The sequence below is a fragment of the Pinus tabuliformis genome, chromosome Q (assembly GCF_031772625.1).
Source record: "Pinus tabuliformis cultivar Carrire ecotype Pingquan chromosome Q, CPIR1, whole genome shotgun sequence".
NCBI lineage: Eukaryota > Viridiplantae > Streptophyta > Pinopsida > Pinales > Pinaceae > Pinus > Pinus tabuliformis.
In genome coordinates, this window is record NC_142296.1 from 798,711,462 (window position 1) to 798,737,331 (window position 25,870).

Genomic DNA, 25,870 nt, shown 5'->3' on the forward strand with positions numbered 1-25,870 from the left:
GGAATGTTGAAGTCTGGAATTGTTTCTTTTTTACTATCTCTTTTTCCCTCTTATTTCACCTTCTTATCACCATTTTGTAGAAAATTCAGCATGTTTAACGTCAAGGTCAACTCTCAAAAAGGTATTCATCATACATAATTAGAATCTATGCTTCTTAATGAATTATAAGGAAAATATTCTTACAATAACAGAATTACGAACATTCTACAACTAATATTTGATTTTTCAATAATGTTCATTGTTAGAAAGGTTGCAGCACTTCAAATAAAGGATGAAGACTACCTGGAGATGAATATTGTCCACCATATCAATAACCACCTATCAACACAACTTTGCAACCTATGAGGATTGGGAGATCTAGAAGTCAAACTTGAATTCAAACTCTAAAAATGATCTGTAGCGATCAAGCAGAGGAATAAAACAAAATCAAGCGAGTGCAACTGAAGACCTGTTTAGCTGTTAGATGTTGGATCGAAATGAATCTCCTGTGATTTTCTCTTTCAGTAGAAATTATTAAAGAGAATGATTTTTAAATCACATCTATCTCGTAGATGTAAAAACAGCACATGTCGTATAGGCATAAATCTCTCAAAATTATTTTATGAAAAATGTATAAAGGTTGTAAGCTAAGACCTAGGTCCTAAGTTTCAAATACTGAAGTTTCTTGTTGTTTTACTGTGAATACCGATATACTCTGTTTTAGTTTAATATAAGATACTTATTCTCAATGTGTGTGTAAAGATCTTGTGATTATTAGCTGACCAACACTCACGGGAGGGCCCCCTATCGAGCTGTGAGGTTTTGTTTATAGTTTCGTTTTACATTGCTTATCTTTAGTATTCTAGTTTCTTTCAAAATTTGTTTCAATTATAGTTTCATTTCTGACAATTCTCATTTTGATTACAGAGTACTCATAAACGGAAAAGAATTAAAATTATTTCAAATGTTAATGCATCTTGTTTCCAACACTAACCATTTCACAGCTCAAATTGATTTCTTAATTGTTGATGAAACACTATTTAGAGGATAAATATGCACAGAAGTAACCATTCTCAAGTTGTAAATATTATCATTTCATTTTCTACAAGTAGATCCTTTTATGGCAATTTCTCTTTCATGCAATTAATTTAGAATTTCTTTACTACAATTTAGCATAAGAGTTTCATTCTGCAAGATAGTGTAGAATGCTTTGAATTCTACAAAATAGAGTTAGATTATATCTTTCTTGAACTTTGGCTTTTAAGCATTTTTATTTCAAACAATTAGAGGAAAGTTTTGAATTCTGCAACTTAAGATAGATTTTCGATTTTTGCAAAGAAGTAGTTTTCAATTCAGTTAATTAGGATTTAATATAACTTTAGATTGAAAGAAGATGTGCATAATTGCTCTCTAATTTGTTTCCATTCTTGGAACTAGTTTCATTTCTCAAATCAATTAGTTCACAAGAAGAATCCTATCATATATAGTGCACATACATTTCACAAGTACACGAATATTGGCTAAAAATTAATGAAGGAAATTAAGAACAAATAATTTACCATACATTATGCATCATTGTCTAAAACACGTTGCAAGAAATAAGATTCATTTATTGGGCTACACAGATTAAATTTGGCAAGCAGTGATGCAGATGGAAAAAGTACTACAGGTGGATGTTTTTGTTTGGGATCCTCTATGGTTTCATGGATGAGCAGAAAAACAAGACTCAGTTGCATTGAGTAGTGTTGAAGCTAAATATATAGCAACCAATGAAGTTGGTCGAGAAGTAGTTTGGCTCCGAAAGTTGCTTGCAAATTTATTTGAAGGACCTTTGGATTCTACCATTATATGTTGTGACAACTAAAGATGCATAAATTTGACAGAGGACCCAATTTTCCATGCAAGGACAAATCACATTAATAACAAGTATCACTACATCCAAATCTTGGCGCAGGATGGGGTCATAAAGCTATGGTACATCTCCACTGACAAACAGGTAACAGATATTTTGACAAAGTCTCTTCCTAACAGGAAGCTAGGGTATTTGAGATACAAGCTTGGGCTTGTGGATATCTTCTCATTGGTTGAGAGGGAGTGAGGATGTACACCATATTATCCATGTGACATGCACTATGGCTAAGACTAATAGTTGTAAGCTTAGTGAAGGCACAAGTAGGGAGAATGGTGGATTGGATAAGCATCTAGGACCGATATTCTTTTAGGATTTGTATCGAAGGTAAGAATAGTCCCAAGGACCGATATTATTTGAGGATGTGTATCCAAGATAAAAATAGTCTTATGAGGACATACTTGGTGAACATCCAGGTGGGGTATGTGCTTATAGAGGCTGTGGTCTCCAAATTTATGCCTCCCAGCATTGCACTTTGATCTAGTGGAGAGACAGATCTTGTTAGTCAAGGCCTTGCTACTTTTGACAATGTTGGTTATGATGATGCTTATCAATCTAAGCCCTTCTTATGAGAATATTTAATTGGAGAGTATCATGTTGTATCATTATGAATACCTCCCTAGTTAAGAGGGAGTGTCAAAAATGTAACTAGTGTCGATCTTCATAATTTAATACAAATTTATCATTGACTTTATTATATTCATCATTATTATTTTATTTCTAGTCAAAGTGTGTTCTTCATGCTTATAGGGTCAATTAAGTCAATAGATAATTTATTATGTGTCAAAGAAATGTAATTAAGTCAAAGTCCCATATGGAATTTTGTAAGAAAAGGGAAATTTATTTTTGTCTTGAGTCAAAGAGTCAAAAAGTTAGTAAAAGATTGAGTTGGCCTGTGTGGCAGCTATTCGACCCTCCTAGATAACTATAAATACAAGGAAGTTTGACCTCATTCACTCACTCAATCATCACATCATTTTCTACGCCAAGGTAAGAAGAAAAATCGGTGAAATCCAAAGGAGAGAGAGAAGTCAAAGGCGAGATAATATCGAACTTTTTTGCCCTATTTTTTCTCACATGTGTGAAGGTTCTAGGGTTACTCTGTGAAATTATGGATTCGAACTGCAGGTCCGAAATTATGTGATTTGACCAAATTTGACAAGGTTTCGCCCAAGTTGACTTTATTTACTTTGAATTTGTTGAAGGATACTTGGAGGAGGGTTGACTTGGGAACTTTATGACATTCCTGGTCTTAATCTTAGGGCTTAGATATCTCACTTTGATCTTATTCTATAAGAAGAGTATTTTTGGGCTTTCCCCTTTGTGGTGTTTTTCCCTGGCTTGGAGCCTAATTTCTGGTGTTCTTTGTATTTTTGTGATCTTTATGATTTTCGTAATTGCTTGATGAAGAGAACATAATATTTAATAAAAATCCAACAAACATTCACAAGTAATTATCAAGTTAAGAGAAAACATCATTATCTACTTTCATTTGGTTTCTCAACACAATGCTCTACAAGCAATTCTGCCATCTCGAGATCGATTTTTGAAAGTGTATCAAGGGTTGATGTCATATTTTTTTCTACCAACTCATTTACCTACACCTCTCTTGAATCTTTAATGCCTAGTAATTGAATTGCATTTTTTAGAGCATTACATTTTAAAATTTTATGTAGCATTTGAGCTTGTGATATGACATATTTACCATAAAACAAAAATCACCGCATTTAATTTATTTCGAACTATTTGTTCATTCATTGATGGCCCCATTTCTTCAATTTTAGTTGGATCCATATTGTCTAGAAAATTATCATAGAAGACAATGTTCTTGTAACTTCCAATTAATTTCCATGTTTTTTTAGATGTGGTAGGATCTTGTTGCGGTTAGATGTTGTCCCTGCATATATATATATATATATATATATATATATATATATAATTTACTTGACATGTATGTATATTGAAAATTATTAAAGTATATTATAATGAGGCTTTGAAATATAGTTTAATGTAAAGATTACAAAATTCAAGATTTAAAACATTAATGGACATACCAATACTATCGATATTCTCGTTGACAAGTTCCTCGACATCTCTCATTTCCTCATCATTTCCATGTAAATCCACATCTCTTTCAAACTCTCTATTTTGTACCTCCACATCTTCTTCAAGCTCTCTATTTGGTACCTCCACATCTCCTTTAGGCTCTCTATTTGGTACCTCTACATTTCTTTCAACCTCTCTATTTTCCCTTAGTGCTCTCCTCTTTGCTTGTAGTTTCTCATTTTTTCCTTTAAATAAGTTCTAATGCAATCATACTTTCATTTACAATTCCTTTGGTTTCCCATGTTCAAAAATTTAGAAATCTAAAATTTAATTCCAAAACAACACAAGTGAGTTCAAACTTTTAATACTAAAAATGATTCAAGACATATTCAAATATTTCAAAGCAAAATTATAATATTTTCTATAATCAAATTCCGCGAATTGCAAAATCTATTTTTCCTCATATCCCTCTTAAAAAAATGGTGATTCATAATTTAATCTAAAATAAATTTCAATATATCTTCTTATTTAGGAAAAACATTCAAAATATCTTTTTCCGTAGGAAGAAATTAATATTTAATCTCCATAGAAAAAATTAACAATATTAACTTTTCACAGAAAAATAAAATAAAATAAGGCCCATTATGCTCGCCCCCCCTCCCACAATAAGAACCCTTCTGCCCACCACCCCGCCCCCCCACTCCCCCCCCCCCCCCCCCCCAAAAAAAAGGTCCTTTCCTCATAGAAAAAAAATATATATATATATATATATATATACCATCTCTTTTTTCCCTTATAAAAAAAGCAATGTTTGTAGTTTTAGAAAAATATCCTTTTCCATAGGAAAAAAAAAAATCAATAATTATTTTCCATAACAAAAAATAACAATATTCAGTTTCCATTAAAAAAAATAAGGATCCTTCTCCAAAAAAAAATTCATTTTCCCGTAGGAAAAAAATATCATCTATTTTTTTCCCTTATCTAAAAAACCATATCTTTTAGTACCTTAAATAGAATTTTGTTCTTACTTTTCACTTCACGCTATGAACTTCACACTTCAATTTATTTTTTATTTAATGATGTAACACCCCACCCCACATTTACCCACTTTAACACACTTACCAGGGTAAACATGAGCTAAGAGTTATTGTGCATGACCCAACTTCCAAGATGCAGTGATGGAAATGGGGTCCACTTGATCAAAACTTACTGCAACCGCCCAAAGACACATGATCACATTGCCATCAACTTAACTTCCCTTGGTGATCATTTCCCTAAGATTGACCAATCTTTAACCTAGATCACAGTCCAGTTGCACACATGAAAGAATGCCTATGCGGCCAAAGCTCTCCAACCACATGCATAACCCATCCTCAGTTTAGTTGTGATTGAGATTTCCTCATTTTGTCCATGCAACCATAAACTCAGTTCCATAATTTTAAGCCTAGCATTCAATCCAACTGCCTAGAATTCTCTAGAACTTTGTCAACCATCTGTAGAATAATGTACGTTATGTTCCAGGCTTTGTTCTTGCTCAAAATTTTCCAACGCGTGTTCATATTTACAAACACTTTATGATTGTGGTACTTGTAGATCATGAATGCATAGTTTGTTCATTGTTTCACTATTTTATCATATGATCATCAAGGCTTATTTCCCTCCCATACTAGCTGCATAAAACAAAAATTAGCACATACAGACATACAAATCATCCAAGAGCCTTTCAACCATAAGCAGGATCAATAATAAGATCACTTTATATAATAAGAAATATACCATGCATGTAGCAAGGATTTAACCAGAATGAAGCCAAGACAAACTAGTCACATAATTAACACATTCGACCAAAACTTGTGATCATTGATCTTCATTAAGGAATAACACATATTGACATATGCATAGTTCCAACCAAGTCAGGGACTTCCACATACTACCCAACCATAGATTGGGTTGAACCAAATCTTTCTTCCATCCAATCACCCTTGTGCCAAAATTCCAAGGCTAAATTTGGGATCACATAGGATAAACCAAAACATAACCATATAGGGAATCCAGAGGAAAACCACCTCCACCTTCATACCACAATTATTTCACCCAATAATAGGTCAAGAAATCACCAAAATCAATACAAGCTTGGATGCCTCAAAATTTCTTCACCATACCCAGCGGAATTTTCCTATCTCCACCCACCTATCAATATCTTCCTAGAGAAATCCATATCTACCCTAAACCCTTCGGATTTTCCTAAGACCACCTCAACCAATATCCAAAATCTATTGGCATCCAAAGCTCAACCAAAATAGAGAACCCACTACATCATGGTTATATAAGAAATGGCATAAGGCAAGGTTGTAGATCACCATCAATATAGGAAAATCCCATGCCAATGACAACAAAAATGACCAACAAACCACTACATGAACCATGCATTCAAATCCCATCAAGATAATCAAACATGCACATTGTTACCTGCAAAAATCCTTCTGTTGGATGCTCTTTTCTTTGTTCTTTTCTTCCCTTGCTAGCTACTGTCCAAATCTTCTCCTTGGTTATCCTCGAATTCCTCTTGTGCTCCTTACTTTCATTGCTTGTCTTTCTTGTGTCCCAAGTACTCCAATATTCCCTCTCTTTTTTCCAAAGATAATGCTAGAATGTTCTCTCTTCAATTTTCTTTTCTTTTGTTTTTTTTTTCTTCATTTTCCCTTCGTTTCTCTTGCATTTTTTCCTCATGTCCTTGTTGTCATGTAATAAATTAATTTTTCATTTATTACCTTTTCCTCTTGCTAAGGCTAATTTCCATAGCTAATAAATAATTAACCACAAGTGGATCCCAATGTAATGTGTTTCCCTTCATTCAGCTTGGAATATGTGTCCCATGATCTTGGTTTTATTTTTCTTTTATAATTTCCATTTATTTACATGGAAAATTAACTTGGGGTTATTACAAACCCCTCCCCCTTGGGGGAACACCATCCTCAGGGTTCTATGACTCTTATAACAAACATACTACTTATTGGAGATTTATAAACATAGCATGATACAATATTTACAATGACACACATCCATATAAGCACATTTTCTTCAACCAGTAAATAAATAATGATATAATTCTCACACCTGATCAGCCATCTCCCATGTAGCTTCCTCGGGACGAAGTGCTTCCACTGCACTTTAACTTGCTTTATTGCTCGGTTTTGAAGCATGAGCTTCCTCTATTGCACGATGCATTGTGGTTTTGGCTGGAGCTCTCCCTCTAGGTCCACCAGCAATAACGACCAATCAATCACATGATCAACATCCCGTACATCCATTTGAAGCAAAGAAACATGAAAAACATCATGGAATTTCACTAATGGAGGCAAAGAAATTCTATGTGCCACTGGACCAATCCCTTCAAGGATTTCAAAGAGTCCACAATAATGAGGTGAAAACTTGGCACATGGTCCAATCTTCAAGGAGATCTTCATGGGCTTGATACACAAGTACGCATGCTCTCCAACCTAAAACTCCTTGAATACACTATTCTGATCCGCATAGCTCTTATGTATGTCTTGATATGCTTTCAAATTATTTTTGATAGCATGTATCTCTTGCTTCATCTCTCTCAACATATTAGGTCCAATCAGCACCCTATTGGTTGGATCACTTCAGGTGACTGGAGTATTACAACTCCTCACATAGAGAGCCTCAAATGGACTCAACTTCAAGGATTCTTGATACCCATTATTATAAGAAAACTCCAATAGTGGAAGATGATCCTCCCACTTCCTTCGTTGATGCATGACATACATCCTCAACATATCCTCAAGGATCCTATTGATTCTCTTTGCTTTCCCATCTTTTTGTAGATGATAAGTTGTACTGAAGGATAGCTCTGTCCCCAAGCCTACAAACAATTCCTTCCAAAAATTGGAATCATAACTTGGAATCTCTATCTGATATAATCATCTTGGTAACTCCATGAAACCTCACTATTTCCTTAATGACTATTTGAGCTACTTCACTAGCTAAATTAGTAGAATTTACTGCAATGAAGTGACCTACCTTGCTCAACCTGTCAACCACCACCGTGATGAAATCATGTTGTCTTGATGTCCTTGGAAATATTGTAATGAAATCCATGGAAATAACCTCCCATTTCCATTCTGGAATCAGAATAGGCTATAACAAACCAATTGGATTCTTGCATTCAAACTTTCACCTGTTGATAGTCCAAGCACTTTGCAACAAACTCAACCACTCCTTTCTTAAAATTAGGCCAATATTATAACTTCTTAATGTCTTTCAAAGTATTATGGTAACATGGATGGCCTGAATATGGATTGACATGAAACTCTCTCAAAATCAATTTCTTCAATTCATTACTATCAGCAACATAGATACTGCTCTTGAAACTAACCAAGCCGTATGTTGTGAGGTGATTCCCCTCATCCTTATCACCTTGCTACTAAAATATTTTCTTCAACTACTGGAAACTCTCATTTTGTTTCCCTACATGCAATATCCGCTCCTTCAAATCTCTCCCATAAGAGATCATAGTCTAAATATTATTCAATTGCACTCTCCTATTGAGAGCATCTGCAACCTATTTCTCCTTGCCTTTGTTGTACCTGATTTCAAAGTCAAACTCACTGAAAGTAGACAAACATGTAGCTTTAATTACATTCAAATTGGGTTGGTCAAACAAGTATCTCAGTCCAATATGGCCACTCGTCAAAATGAACTTCCTTCCAAGGAGATAATGTCTCCACATCTTCAACACATGAAAGATAGCTTCCAACTCAAGATTATGAGTCACGTAATTATGCTCATGCTCATTTAGCTTCCATGATTCATAGCACACCACTTTCCTACATCAAGACTCCACTCCTTCCTTGCAAGCATCAATACAAACCAAAAAGTCCTTATTAGGATCTGCAATCCTAAAAAATGGATTATTGGTAAGCAATCATCATCCCCATCCTCATCATGTATGGTGCCTTATATGTTGGTTCTACTCCAAGTATCAACTCAATAGAGAATCCACCTCCCTATGAGGGGGTAGATATAGAATATATGTAGGGAAAACATCCCGAAAGTGATGTAAGATAGGATACCTCCTCACGACTTCATCATCCTCATTATCCAACCCTTTTTCACTGGAAATATGTACTGCAAATAATAAGCATCCTTTTCTACGGCAGCACTTAGCTTGCATGGTTGTAACCTTCCTCACTGATGTAGGCTTCTACTTTCCATGCAAGGCTCTCTTTTTTCTAATCTCATCCAGGAACTCAATGGCCTTGTCATAGCATTCTACCTTGATCCTATGAATAAAAAACCATTCCATGCCCAATAACATGCTATATGCACCCAAAGGAAGAAAATTTAGGTTTGTTGATCTATGCATGACATTAAGCTCAAATGCAAAATACTTCACCCAATGATGAACTCTTCTCATGGTCCCTATAGCCAACTGCACCAACCAAGATATGCATGCACTTCCTTATCCAAATGACACCAATCCACCAATTTAGGACTAATATAGCTATAATTTGATCATGGATCAATCAAAATAGAAACAAAATCGATCACAAAGTTTACCTTCCATCTCGATGATGGATGTTTGGAAGTCTGCCTACCTGTTATTAATTATCGTGTAGATCCAAGGAATGTTGTCACCTAATTCCCAACTTCCTGCGCCTCCTAAGTATTGTACATCTACGGTATAGCACCCTGATACGATGGAAAATCCCTTCAAAGGTTCTCTGCCACTTCAAAGGTCCAACACTTCAAAGGTTCTCTGCCACTGCCTTTATTATGTTGCTCCATAGGTTGAGACCCACATTCTTTCTCAACTATGTTGGACTTCTTATGAGGAGCCATATTTTCCTTCTCACTTTCATTCTAAGATCTTCCTTTCTTCTTCAACCATTTCCCTTTAGTATTATTGCTACCCTTCTAGTCACGCTTGAACTCAGGCTTATGCTTTAATTGTTCATAGAAATGCTTCAACTTCCTAATGGCTTCTTCCAATGACTAAGGCTCATCAAACTCAATCTGGTCTTTGAATGATAATAGTTTCCACTGATGAACCTTTGGATATTTTCTTTCTCATCCTTGAGATATGGCACATATTTCAGTAACTCTAGAGATATGGTTGTATATTCTTCATTTGATATGGAAACCATCCTGAGTTCATAGAATTCCTTGGTATTTTCATCATAATACCTCTCAAATAGGTACTTCTTTCTTAAGAGATTCTCAAATTCTTCCCAAGTCAGCTTCTATTCCTTGATTCCTGTCACATGCTTGACATCTTCCCACCAGATATCTACTTTCCCTTTGAGAATGAAAGTAGTTATCTTGGCTTTCATATTCTTTGAATAATCATGAACTCTTGAAACATTTTCTCATTCCAAGTATCCATGCTTATGCATCTTCTAATTTTTGATCTCACCATCAAAATTAGAAGGCATGGCTTTCTTTAATTCCTCTGGAAAATACCCCTTCTCACTCCTCCTATAATGATGCTAGCAGTGATGGATATGATGTCTCTTATAAGTAGAGCTAGAATAAAATTGATGCATACTAGCCCTCTTCTCAGGTTTCCTCAAATCTCTCCCACTCTTTATTGTATCATCATTGTCCATATTGTACTTCTTCATAGACTGAATTCCATCTGCTCCATTAGTCTTTTCTTCTTGTCTGTCTCCATGAATAGTCCCCAGCTATCCATGCTTCTATAAATTTGAAAGTCTTTGAAATATAACTGGATTAGCCTCAAACTTTTTTTCTTGAGCCTTTGTAAGCCTTCCCTGGGTTTCAATCAACTACTCATTATCAACTCTGCAACTTTTGATCTCTTCCCTCAGATTTTCTTACTGTATCAACTAGATCAGGAGAGTCCCCCTCTCCCTGTTGCTCAATTGATTTCTCCCATCCCATTGATCTCACTTCTAGCGTGTATGGGGAGTCATGAGAACTGTACTCAACCATCATGCTCTTCATCTCTTGCCCTTATATTTTCCTACAACATACCATTGTTAGATAAATCAATTAAAAGGAATAATCAAAAGAATTACCTCAATTTATTTTTGGTGAGGATATTGTATTGACACAGGTCAATCCAGATTAGCATGATATATAATAATATCAATAGCATATCATTTCATACATGAATCAAGTTAATAACACAAAACTGTAACAACATCATCTACATGGATATATCAACAGCAACCATAAAACAACTTACATGCATGCATGATAAACATATAGATATGCATAACAATTTGCATTTACCCTGAGGTCCAGTGCTATGAATATGATCTGATACCACTCTATAACACCCCACCCCACATTTACCCACTTAAACATACTTACCAAGGTAAACATGAGTTGAGAGTTACTATGCATGACCCAACTTCCAAGATGAAATTATGGAAATGGAATCAACTTGACCAAAACTTATTGTGACCACCCAAAGACACATGATCACATTGGCATTAACTTAACTTTCCTTGGTGATCATTTCCCTTAGCTTGAACAATCTTTAACCTAGATCACTACACAGTCGCATGCATGCAGGCCTACCAGTGCAGCCAGATCCCTCTAGATTCACACATAACCCATCATCAATACAGCTATGGCCAAGATTCCTCATTTTGTGCATGCAACCACTGACTCAATTCGTGAATTTTAGGGCTAGCATTCAATCCAACTGCCCAGAATTTTCCAAAACTCTTTCAACAATTTGTATAATTTTGCATGCTCTATTCCAAGCTCCATTCTTGCTTAAATTTTATGATCTGGAATTTATCCAGGACAAAGAATTTAAAGGTATTATAGACTCATGTGCATGGATGTGCCTATGTTACTTATGCAACGGATCAATAAGATTGCTAGAATACATAGGCACTGAGGCAATCAAAGAAAACATAACAGTCAAACATGTAAACAAAACAAGTTTAATAAGGAGTTCACCCAATGCTCCTGGGTTATGTCTCCTGGTCCAGCGTTTCAGTGGTGGCCTCTCTATTATGCTTTCAAGCAGAGTTTTTACAACAATGAGCTCGATTCGAGACTCACTTAAACAGAATAAATTCAGTAGGAATGGAGTGCACAGACTCTCCTTACTGGAACTCGACCTTTGAGGGTCATAGTAGTATGACAGGCCTATGTCTAGGAGTTTGCTTGAACCTCTCAAGCCTTTAATGGAGTAAATAGACTCTTTGACTCTCTCTAGCTCTGTTTGGCTCGATGTTGCCTTCAGGTCAGCTTGGCTTCTACCCTCTGTTCTCTGCTATTAGCTTCTTGCGTCTAGCTAACTCTTGTTTGCCCCCCCTGTGTTCCCCGTTAGGTCACGGCCTTAAATCCAGTCTGCTCTTTTGACTGTTCGTTTCTACTTCCCGACCTTCTGGTGTCCTTACCTCTGTCCGTTCGAATTCCTCTGCTCTGCGTCATCATCACTGGGTAACGCCTGGCAGGGAGGTGGCCACCTGTTTCCCAACAAACTGGGCGTCAGATTCCTTGAATCATTTTTGAATGACCGTTAATTCTGTTTGCCTCAAGATCGCCCGTGAATCATGAATCATTTTCCAACTCATCATCCACGTCGAACTTCAAATCCCCTGTCATCTTGCTTTTTGACCTATCAAATCCGGTCAGTCATCGGGACGCATCTCCGCCGTTGATCTGGACCCCCCAAATCCTACGGTCGTCCTTCATATCGGGCGGACAAGTCGCACAGTGTTTACTCGTCCAATGCGGGCGGTTTTCTCTCTCATCCGCTAGACGCGTGTCGCTCGATGTGTGGCATTGAGTGGGACTCAGTCAAAACTGCTTACCGCCTCGAAGCCTTCCGATATCCTGTCGGTTTGGGGAATCTGGCACTACGGAACCGAAACAGTTACTTTTCTGTTTTTAATAGCGATTTCAGGTCCAGGCACTTCGAGGCTTTCCTTCACTGAAGGGGACGCCCTGAAATATGCGATTAGCGCTAATCGCGTATCAGAAACCATCCCTGTTTCTTGATTTGGCCTCTGGTTTTGCTAGTTTGCGCCAGTGCGTGTTACCATGGGCCAACAGTCTGCGCGCTCGAACGAGGGTCCTCGTTGCTCCACTCTGGCCACAACTGCAACTGTTATGAGGATTCCTTCTGATAGCTTTGATTTTTCTAAGACTTGAATCTTTTAGCATAATTTGAAACAGTCATGAAAACTTAGAGAGTGTTTTAGGATCCAATTCGGATCACAGCCTTCCCACTGAAAAAGCTTTTGGACCACCAAAAGTTGGTTTTCTTTTAAGCATCAATCAAGTGAGGGTATTGCTTCCTCGCTTGCTCAATTTCTATCCATTTCGCATTGCTTGGTTTTGAACCTTTGAGTCCAATCCTGAGGTATTCAACATCCCCTCTACGCGTAGTTATTACCTTCCTGTACAAAACTGTATCTTCCTGCAATTCATTAAGACATTCAGGCAACAGATCATCGATAGAAGGCAATTGACTTTGCTCTTCGGGATCTTCGATTAATGAAGGTTCAAATAGTCTCAAACTGTCTGCATTAATGACTGAGTAGATGTGCATGTAAGCTGGTAGATCAAGGCAAAAAGCATTCTCACCAATTTTCTCAAGTATCTTGAAAGGTCCATACCTTATTAGCTTTAGCTTCTTACCTTCACCTTGCATTCTGTCTTTGCTGATATATAGCCAGACTTGATCACCAACTTGGAAACTATGCTCCATCCAACGCTTGTCATGCCTTGCCTTGTACTTAGCTTGGCTCTTTTCCAGCTGTTCCTATACTGCCTGGTGAATCTCTTGGATTTATTCAATGAACTTGATTTCCTTGTCCACATCATTATGTCCATCAACTGCTATGTCTTTACCAAAGACAAAATCCAAGGGAGACCTTGGTGTGAAACCAAAACAGGTCTCACAAGGAGATCTCTGTGTAGAAGAATGTTTAGCTCGGTTGTAAGCATGTTGCACATAACATAAATGTTCATCCCAAAGTTTGGGATGCTTGCTACAATAGCCTCTGAGCAACTAGATCACTATCCTATTGACCACTTAAGTTTGGCCATCATTTTGTGAATAAAAATTTGTGCTCTTCTTCAGCCTGGTGTCCATCAATTCCCACAAACTTGACCAAAATTTCCCAATAAATTGGGTATCTCGATCTGATATTATGGAAGTGGGTAATCCAAAATGGACCCATACATGCTGGAAGAACAACTTTACAGTTTGTTCAGCTATAATCTATTTGTTACAAAGTATTAAAATACACATTTCGCTGAACATATCCACAACAACATATAAATAGTCATGACCTTTTCTAGATTTAGGTACTCCTCCCATGTGCGTCGCGCTAGTGTAAATTTACACTGGAAAATTTCTCCCAGTGCGCCTTTCTGGTGTCCAATTTGCGCACTGGGAGAAATTTTCCAGTGTAAATTTACACTAGCGCGACGCACATGGGAGGCGCGGAGCACAGGGCTAAAAGGCCTAAAATTGTGCCAAATTGCCTCATTTTTCCTGTGAAACCCATCAAATTGCAAGGTAGGCTCTATAACATCACTTGTTCATCAAATTTCATAAAGGATATGGTGGTTTATGGCTAGGATTGAATGCAACAAAAACTCATGAAACCAACCACAAGAAAACACCAAAAAGTCATGATTGCTAGGATTGTGTAAGTGTGGTGTTGATTGCCAAGGTTCCTTTCTCCCTCTATTACCTTTTTTCTTCTTATTCCCCCTATGCCATTCTTTCCTATCCTCACTACCCTAAAATATTACCAAACCCTATTCCCTTTCCCCTCCTCCTATTTGACAACAACAACCCAAAACCCTACCCTATCAAATACCCAAACCCCCTACATATCCCTAAACAAACTTCTCCCCATAACCCCTATTCCCATCACATTACTCCCCTCCTAATACTCTCTTTTTCATTGTTCCCCTTGGTGGTAGATATCAAAACAACTCCCAGCTTCACCATCATCAAAGGGAAGCCTTAACACAGTACATAAACAGCAGTCATCTGAGGGTTCATCAGAGTATGAGATGGAGACTCAAAGTGATACATACCTGGAAGAACAGGCTCCCAGGAGGACAAGGACAAGAAGCACATGCATGACGAGGGGCCATCGGGTGAACAGGAGGCCGATTTCATCCTCATTCAGGATGATGATGCAGATGTGGAGAGCGCCCGACTTAGGATGACTATTCAGGTGCAGAACACGGAGATCCAAGACTTATCACTCAATGTGGATAGGGCCAAATGGATCATCAAGTATTTGGAGCAGAGAAACAAGAAGCTTGAGGACAAGCATGAGATCATGGAGCTGCAAAACATCTGTGAAGACCAACAGGCTTCCCAAAGAAGCCTAAATGAGAAGACACCTATTCAGCAGGAGATAGAAGCTGATTGAGAGATTTGGCTCGAGAGGATCCACATCCACTTAGAGAAGCTATTGGCGAAAGCAAACAAGGATAGGGACATGCTCAGGAACATGAAAAACCACTATTGGGCAAAAAACAAGGTTTGCAAGGCACGAATAAGGAATTTGAAGGCAAACCTAAAGAAGGCATCAAAAAGGCAAAAGAGGCAAAAAGAGCATGATCGACTCCAGATATTGGCTGAGGAAATCCTTGGCCCACCATAACACTTAATGAAGAAGCTCCAGACCAAAGTTCAAGAAATTTGGAGCACATTTTGAAATTTTGAAATTTTTTGTGCAAAAAAACAGGGTTTTTCTCCCTGTGCGTCGTGCCACTGGCGCGACACTAAAATTCTAGTGCTCCAAATGAGGAATGGCTTGCATTTTTGGATTCAACATGGAAAATTACGACTACTGGTGTCCGAGAAAGAAATTTGGGCAAGATCTGAGTCTCCTAAAGGTCAAAAAACACCCAAAAATGGCCTCTCTGCAACTTTTTTGACACACAGAAAGCAGTCTTGGGATAATGGAGATTTGTAGGGGCAAATGAGCACCAAATTTGAAAATTCTAGTTGGGTTAAAAAGTAGACAGGACAGGCTTTCCAGCAAGCCCACTTGGGCACATTTTGGACACCTGCAAGTGCCCCAAAATAGGCCCCAAAGTAGCGCGACGTACAAAGAAAATGATGCGGCGCACAGAAGAAAAATTGCCAATTTGCTTCCGTTTCGCGGAATTTCGGTTCGCGACTTCTCCAAGTGGGCCCGCTCATCTACACTTCGGTTTTTTTGCACCAAAGGTGGAATTTAAAGTGTTTTTTCTCCATATTGGCTTCTATCCAAGTGGCGAAGGAAGGCAAACGGTCACCCAAGCCAAATGTCATGTTTGTAGCGCTGCACCTGTAGCTAATGGTTGGCTCTCCATCTCCATTTTGCAATGATTCGAGTAACTCCCCAACCCTTGGGCATTCTATCTCTTCCTCACACATTCTATATATTGTATGCAAGTTATTTGCAAAGGGTTGGTTGGCTTGTAACTTCTGGGAGACTGTGGGAAAGAAACTTTGTTTCTTCACTGTGTATTTTTGACAGATAATTAATGAAAGGCAACGCCTTTGTTTCATGAGATTCTTGTGGTTGTGAGTGTAGCAAATGTGTTTCTCATTTTTTCATATGTATTTCGTTATGTTTCATAATTCAATTCATGTTTATTTCCAGTGAAATTTTCTAAGTGAGATTAGGTAGAATTCAATTTTATTGCTCTGCCTATGGGAAAATTTCATGTTCAGTGTTATTCTTCTGTTGAAAAGGATTCATGTCACTATGCCCTTTTCACTTTCTTCAGCAATCTATTCATGTCGCAGTACCTCAAACTAAATTGTTACATTTTCCGCCTACCTTGCCTCAGGGAATAATCTGTGCCTTTGTATTAAATTCTCTGTTCTTTGCTGAGCGTCGGTCCCATAACATCCCAGAAGCTCGGTCATTCATAAAAATTGTTTCCCGAATCCCTATTCACTTACTAGCCTAAGGTAAATATTTCATTGTAAGTCATCTCAGACCGTTTTTTATTATCTATCCACTGAGTGTGACTTGGAGAGAGCCCTCTCCTGCTCTGGTAGGGCTAGCTACCAGACTGAGCGTGGTTTGTAGTTACCACAATTTTTGCCTTCCTTCAGCCTAAGGCAGATTTAGGTGCTAACATAGTGGCGACTCTGCTAGGGAAGAAAATGGTTTGCTTGAAGATTGTTTTGCCCCAGTACATCTATCAAGCTCAGATCTGATGGTTGATGGTGAACAACGATCAGACATAAGAAGACGGCTGAAATCATTCACCTGGCGACTCCTTTCACTGAAGAATCCAGCAACCGGTGCTTCATGGTGACTCCACTGCAGAGAGGTCAATATCTTTGAGGTTTTCAATATGGATCGGGTTGCAAGAAGATACGCTCCCATGAGCCGAGATCACATTCCAGGCTTTCCAAATAAGATTTCGAAAGTAGATTGGTCAAGGAATTTGCCTACGTTTAAAGATGATGGTAAGAAGAATGCTGCTTTACATCTAGTTCGATTTCACATGCATATTCACAAGTTGAAGGTTGATTTTCCTGAAGATTGCTTAATGAAGATATTCATGGCCACTCTAGAAGGTGAAGCCCAATCTTGGTATGAAAATTTGCCCGCTTCTTGTATTTATTGCCTAAAGGATTTTCAAGCCCTATTCATTGAAAGATATAAAGACTCTTATCCATCATTAAATTTAGTTCATGATTGTTGCAAACATGCTTCTACTTTTATTGAAAGCCTTGAAAAACACTACGAGGATGATAATTTTATGGATGATGAGATCATGGAAGCCCTGGATGAAAATCCCTTTCAGCAACGTAAAGACGATCATGAAAATTTGCAGCATGATCAAGATTGTAGTACAGTGGAAGAGGAAAGAATTTTGCATCTTGACAGTCAACAGGAATTACATGAAATGGATCAGCAGTATGAGGAATATTTATATACACCTTCACTTGAAATTAATGAAGACAATCATTGTTTGAGCGAAAGGAAACAAAGGGTCTTATCTCCTTTGTCTAAAGATGAGATAGGTCAACTCTTGCACGGTTATGTTCCAGCTCAAGCTAAAGCGGATTTGCAGTGCTGTTGTGGGGAAAAGTATCCGACTCGGATGACCCTATCCCTACTCTAAAGGTGACAGTCTTTAGCAACAACTGAAAGTAAATCTTTAATGTTTTCCTTTATGAAAGTACAGAGAGAAGGAAGAAAAGATTAACCAACCGGTGTCTTTCGCTTTTGTCGATCCTTATCCTCTCTCTTTGTCTCTTGTTCCCAGCTCCTTGCTCCCTTTGTCGGTCCAGCTACACACAGATCATGCACAACAGAGAGAAGAAAACTACAAGGTACATGTACTCATAACTGAAGCATGGATTAGAGTGAATCAAATATACAAGTAAATACAATACATCAATGCAATACAAGTATATAGGAGAACATTCAAAGCTTTATTGATAAAAGTAACAGGGTTCTGAGAAGGTTACAACCATCAATGGCTCCAATCCAGCAGCACCTCCTCAGCAGCAAGAAATCTCCTCTTCACCTCTATAAAAGCAATCACCCAATAGCTCTAACTGTAAACCAACAGCACTTCCTTGCTTTGCACAAAATTCCAGCCTCTTTAGACCTCATAGAAGAGCTCTATATATAGGAGAGAAGAAGAAAGGATGAGTCAGCTTGAGACTGACATAAAGCTGCCTTGTGTCCTCTCCCTCTTCAGTTAAACTTCAGTTCTTGAGTCCACTTGGAGATCCTTGCTTACACATGGAGATCAAGTACCTCTTACTCATCACAGGGCGAATCCCTTGAACCAAGTGTCAGTTTGGAAGCTTCCTGGGCAATTGACACCTTGCAGAATGACTGTGCCACTTGGCCAATCTCACCCAGCGCAGGTAGCCTTCATTAGATTTGACTTTCAGCACAGGTACAAGGAGGAGCAGTTGCATTCCAGCGCAGATGCTCAGTGGAGCAGCTGACATGATCCAAAAATAGCCTGTTTTTGAGTGTTTTCAGGTGGAGAACTGATGGGAAGTGTTGTGGTTTGCTGACCTTGTTCTTCTAGGGGTAAGAACAACATGTTTAGGGACTGAGGATCCCTGTAATTATCGACATTTCATGCTCCATGTTGCGAGGCACAAAAATGTCTATAACAGTTGCCCCCTAAAGTATGAGGCCGTTTATCGGGTGAAATGCTTTATCCAGAGGGTCCGAAGTTCATTCAAGTGCTGAGAGGTGCCCTGTAATACAATACAATACAATACATTATTTTTCATTCTGTTTTCATGATCTAGCTGAGGCGGGCATTCCCATGCTCAGCTTTATAAATACATTTTGGTACATAGAACAGACGATCGTCTGATAGTAGACTGATAATTCTCTGCTGAAATTATCATCCTTTGAATAGGATGATCATCTGCTGCAATGATGTACATGACAAATGCTTTTATATTTCCTGAATATATATCGCAGCCCGGATGGATGAAACTAGATCCGGGGTCTTCAAACTCGTTCGATCTTCACTCTAAGTACAAGTCGATCCATGTGAGAATTGCGCTGAAGTCGAACATGGAAAGAAATCACTTGATTACCGGCCAATGATGAAAACCGTTAACAAGCGCGAGAGGAATCACCGATAATGATAATGACCCTCAAGGTACTGCAGTACAATTCACGTGGCGTGAATAAAGGACTTGGCGTCGAACGCCACGCAAAATCTTCTGGTCGAAGGTCATTGATGTATACCTGTCGCCGGAAGTGAGAAACTTGCCATTGAGGCATGCAAGCTTCAAAGTACTGATGGGGTTGTTCCTAGATCAACTTCTTGGATAATGAGCTGAAGTCGACAAGAAGCGGTCCGTCAAAGGAGGGCCTTAATGAATCCCACATCAATGACACGGAACGGAGCTAATGATTTTAGTGGAGGTGAAAACAAACTGTGACATATGATTCAGGGTGGAGTGGATGAAGGATAATGTATGGCAGTGGATGGGACACGGTTGACACTTTCAGAATGACCCCTCTTGAACATATAACGACACTGATGCGATGGATCGGTAGCATTACCCCAAATGTGGATGGTTTGGCGAGGACCATGGTGATGAGACCGGTGAATGAAACAACCCAACCCGATGTGGTACGGAGGAAAAGTGTCATGTTCAAGAGTGACTTGCTACCATTAAACTTTGATGTTCTCCCAATTTTTCCCCAGTCATTTCTGACCAGTACCTCTTTATTTTTTTCAAGCTTGAGGAGGATAACATATGCTTGTTCTATAACCTGCCCTTCGGGCAAGCCCATCGCTATGATTTAACGAGCTTAGCGATAGGGAAACTCGTTCTCGTCTAAAGACAAGTTTGTCGCTATTTAATCATTTTAACGAGTCTAACGACAAAGAAAACTCGGTCCTTTTCATCTTTAGAGAGTCTGAAAAGGTACAGAAAGTTAACTCCATAATTCCTTTTTCGTCATCTAATCCCTTAAGTCCGAAAAAGTATAAAACAATACAGAAGGGATGAGTTTTCGATTGCTTTAGCGAGCCGAACAAAACAAGCGCTCGATCTTTTTGTGCAATAATCCCTCAGGTCCAAAAAAGATTAAAATCTAGAGGAGGGATAGCGTTCCGGTCGTTTAACGAGCTGGAAGGCCAAAACTCGGCAAACTTTTCATATTTTACGAGTCAGTGAAAAGAGCTCAAAGAAGACTCGTCTTTTGAGGAACGAGTGATAAACAGGGATAGCAACTGATTCCAGGTACAGGTTGGAATTTTCCAATCACGGCAGTGTCACAAGGATGGCTAGGTGAAATCACTCTTCGTAGCTGTTTCTCAAAAGAGGTAAACACACAAATGGAGGTGAATGATCGGCCAAATGAACAGTGGAGGTGACGGTGCACAAACACGACCAAGGGCTTTTATGGCTGATGAATTTTCGATCTCAAAAGGGTATTTACCGGTTCATTTTTTCTGAATGAGCTTGAACTCTAAAGGAAAGCCTGCTCATGAACTTATGTTTATTTTTTAACGAGCATGAACTATGCGCTAAAACTGCTCGGATCTTGCGTTTATTTTTTAACGAGCATGAACTATGTGCTAAAACTGCTCGATATGCCCCCAGCATAATAATGCAACGGAGGCACATGCCCCCTAGTCTTTATAGGGTCATTTCATTTTTTAACAAGGTTGACACAGTAAAGAACTATCCTTATTTCATTTTTTAACGAGGTTGAACTGAGATAGGAACTATCCTCGAAACTTTAGATCCATTAGAAACAGAAAGTTTCATACTCCACTGTAGCCATTTCTGCCAGATTACTTGGAGGCGGTAAGGCGAAAGTACCCATCAATGGAGGGTTCTTTAGGAAGATGAATCCGATATTTTGGAGAGAACAATTGTTCCCATGGATTATTGGAATGCTTCCCATGACGCGAGGTTTCACAACTTCTGCCGAAGTTGTCGTCGAACTGCTTGGTTGATCATTTCCTTTGCTGTTCGATGACTATGGATCCTCACAATCTTTTCTTTTTGTCGAAATCAAAGCATCGTCTTGTTGCTTAGAAGTCGACAACATTAGTACTTCGCATCTAGAAGCATCCCTACTATCAACCAGATTTTGACATGGATTTGGAAACGGATCATTTAACACAGCTGGGGTTTGCGAATTCTTTACGAATTTTTTAAACTCAGCTTTGAATGGACAATCTTTCGTCCAATGATCCTCTTCACATATCTGACACCCTGACGGGGGTGGTTTCCTCTTTCCTGGAGAGCCTGAAGAAGTTTTCTGAGGGGATGACCCACCCTGTTTCTTCTTCCCTTTGTTTTGTTTCTTCTTGCTTCCTGGTTGATTGGAGTTTTTGCCTTTATCCGTAGATACAGCATTTACCTCCGAAGCAAGAACCTCTTGATTTGCTTTTTGATTCGAAATCTTACGGGCTTTCTTATTTGAATCCCTTGTCGACTTAGCGTTTGCAGTTCCAATCACGCCATCACCGGCATGAGAGTCACTATTCGATCCGGGAGGAGGAGGGATTGAAAATTCCGGTCTGGGGGCGTCGGGTATCTTATCATAGAGCGTGCCCGACTGAGTATATACTAAGTCCAAATATTGAGCACGAGCAATAACCTGCTCCTCTGTTACGACGCCTCCCTTGGCCACATCTTCTGTTATAGCAGGAAGAAGCGACTTTATAAACCACTCAGCTAATAGCTGATCTGGAACGTAGGTCTTTACCATTCTGCGACGACGACGCCACTCATGTATATGATCTGATATATGTGTGGCTGTTGTCTGCTTGAAATTGGTCAAGATCTCTGTTCCAGTTTCGTACCTTATAGGTAACTGAAAGTGTGTTAAGAAAGTCGTGGCTAGGGAACTAAAATTGTCGAAGGAGGCTCTAGGTAATTCAATATACCATTTAGCCGCCGGACCAGTCAATGTCCTTTGGAAAAGGCGAAGCCTTATCGAATCATCATTCAAGGTATTCGACGAACACCACAGATGGAATGTCATCACATGATTCGACGGGTCTTCACCAGGATTTCCATTGAATTTAGGAATGTCCGAAGGAAGTTTGTGAGGAATCACTGGCCACCAATGGGCATAGGCGATTGGATCGTTCGTTAATCGATGTAAATCTAGTAATTCTAGAGTTGCCACGAATGGCAACTGCTGATTTAGGTTTGGTGAGGCATACCCCGGATACGATGGAATCGCCTGAGCAGTAGGTCTTTGCACACCAGCATAATGCAACTGATGTTGATATGACTGATATGGCTGGTGGGCTTGGCCACTGTAAAGTGGTTGATTTAACCCGTTCTGAATATAGGGTTGCCCACTATTCGCAAAGATCTGTTGCTCAGATCCCTGGTACACCTGTTGAAACTGAGGTTGTTGGTATTGCACCATCCATGGTTGTGAAGCCATGTTTTGCTGTGCGACACTAACCGACGGACCAAGATGCGGGGTTATGGTTCCCGTTTGTATCTGTGTCGTCCCGGCAATTGGCGATTGTGGTTGTGTTGCAGGGTCAATGGGTTGTTGCATTACAACTTGGGGTTGACATACAACAGGCATCGATTGAACTTGCGACACGGTTACAATTGCTGGCGTCGTCGGGATACTAGACATAGGTACACACTGTTGCATGGAATATACAACTCTTGGTTGTTGGGGTAACATAGGTACCCAACCACTCGTCGTTACTTCAGTCAAACCTGAATGTTGTTGAAAACTGCCGTATGGGTATCCCCCCGGAAGGGGAAGTGAAAGGGCATATTGCCCCCCATACGGTAACAATCCGGAGCTCAAGGGTATAGATTGCCTTTGAGGACTGGATGGCCCAAACTGATTTCCAAAGGGATCAATTTGTCTAGTTTCAACATAAGAATTACCGGGTATTATACCGGAAGAACAAACTGGAACAGACCAAGTTGTCGTAATAGTCCCTGGGTGGACTCCTTCTAGCTGATGAGGGCTAGTTGGGACAGCTGGTATGCCGGCAAACATCGTTGGATTGACAGCAGGAGCTTCTGCTGTCGCTGTGTCGTTTGGCACAGTCCTAGATGTCGACGGTTGTTCAGACATTTTAAGTCTATCCAATAAACTGCCTAACGATTCTACAGGAACTTCCTGTGGCGATGGACAAACTTCTGATGCAGAAGGAAAAAGAGTGGTGCCTACTCCAAAATGAGTTGGAGTATTTGCTTGCTGGTCCTCTACGATTTCCTCTATTGCGATCAGACCAGGAGGAAGAGGAAGACCGTCAGGTCCGTAAAAGATTTCTGGTGCCGAAGAAGGGGTTGCTTCGACAGCGACAGTTGTTTGAACAATAAGACTCTGTGGACCGGTTTCAGATGGAACTGGTTCAGTTATGTAAGTACTTGTCTTCAGACTAGGATCAGTACAACTGTCCCTCTGTTGCTGTTGAACTTCTCCAATAGAGGCAGGGATTCCAGAAATATTAGGAGTGACCAGAATCTCAGATGTCGTCGGAACTGTTGTTCTAACTTTAATGGGAGATTTCGACCCGGTCAAGCGAGTTCGCTTTGTCCGTACTACTCTCGATTCCGGAGACAAAGACGGTTGACTCACGAGTCTCCTCGAACGACGGAGTTTTAATTGACTTTCCTCCACGGTTGCGGATTACTTGATCAACTAAAATACAAAAAGGGGAATTATGTTTCCGTATTGAATGAATTTTATTAGACGCTTTTAGACACAACTTTGCTTTTTCATGTTTTAAGAGTCGAGAAAAAGCTAAAGATGACTCTAGTCGCCTTCGATGTATTAACGAGCCCGAAGTGACAAATGCTCGGTTGGACCTTTTCAGTTATAGAGTTTGAAAAGGGCCAAAAGAAACTGCTCTGGAGATCTAGGAAGAGGGTGTGCCAAACCTCTCGCGAAACCACAGAATACGTTTTACGGTACGGGTGGTCGATCTTCGTGAATGCTGTGTTCACTGCATCGCGATTGGTAGGGCGGCCGACACGGCTTCCTAAGGATAAAGGATAAATGCCTATAGGGGTCTCCCAATATACGCGACGGTACGCGGGAGCACAAGTCCGTATTAGTGCTATCGTCCCTCAGGAGGAATCACCCACCTTCGTAGAGATCGACAGTCACTACGTTTAACGACGCCGGAACACGTCTCTACCTAGACCTCTATTGTGAGCGTTATGTTACAATGCGTTTTTAGATTCATTCAATATATTTTAAGTTGATCTTGTTTAGCAGTTTGTCTTTCAGGATCACCACAAGATGTATTGGTACAAATTCCTAAATGCAGCTAAAATGATAAGCAAGCTTTATAATTTTTTTAGCTTTGAAAATCCTAACTACTGAGGGGAGAGAAAAACATTATCTTTCCACACAGAGCACCAAGCACAAACTAATGCACTTTCTCCTAGATCAGTCACGCAAACTTATCAAAATATGCAAATGCAAGATGCATGTATTTCTTTTCTTTTCCCTTAATGTTGATGTAGACAAAAAAGGAAATTGTCGTATAATTTTCGAATTCAATTTGAAGCGTAAACAAACAAGTTTTGTCTAAAATGAAAAGACGCTTTACAAGCACTTGTTTTGACACTAAAAATGTATGAATTCAAACCATAAAATGAAAAACAAACAAACTCAAACAGCCATGAACAGTAATAAAACTAGCTCTTAAGATCACAAAGACACTTTTACAGTTCAGGATCTAAGAGGCCACAGCTATACTGGTTCGCTTTTCACAATGGGAAACTGTAACTGAAGCAAGAAATACTGAAAGAACAATCACAGTTTCATCACACAACTGAGGCGGAATAATGTCAAGGAAAGTTGGTTTACAGCAAGTACAAATGACAAGCAATCAGCAGCAAAATAACAGTGAAAACAGGGCTAAGACAAAGTGGGAAACCTCAGGAGGACATAGCCTAACTGGATCAGCGCAGGCTCTGGTCTGTCAAATTGACTCTCAGCGCAGTTCCCGAAGGGAGTACCTGCACTAGAATGCAGACTGCCTGTGGACAGCCTGCACTGAGACACGAGAGTTGCGTTTACAAGGATTTCCGGGTCATAAAAAGCTCAAAAATGCACTGTTTTTGCTGAAATAAAAAGCTATAGGTCAAGTACAAGCTAAGGGATGATCAAGAGGATGAAAAGCTATCACAAAGAGTACAAGAGTCTTTTGTAGATCAGCTCTTCAAATCATGAATCTGCTCAGTAAATGAGCAAGAGTAGCAGCCCCTCTACTTCGCTTTTGATATAGTCAAAAGCTTTTCGATTTGGTACTCTTTGGTTCAGGAAATGAATAGCAAAGATACTACAAACACCAACAAGATACTAGGCTCCCCAGCGGAGTCGCCAGTTTGTTGTGGGGAAAAGTATCCGACTCGGATGACCCTATCCCTACTCTAAAGGTGACAGTCTTTAGCAACAACTGAAAGTAAAGCTTTAATGTTTTCCTTTA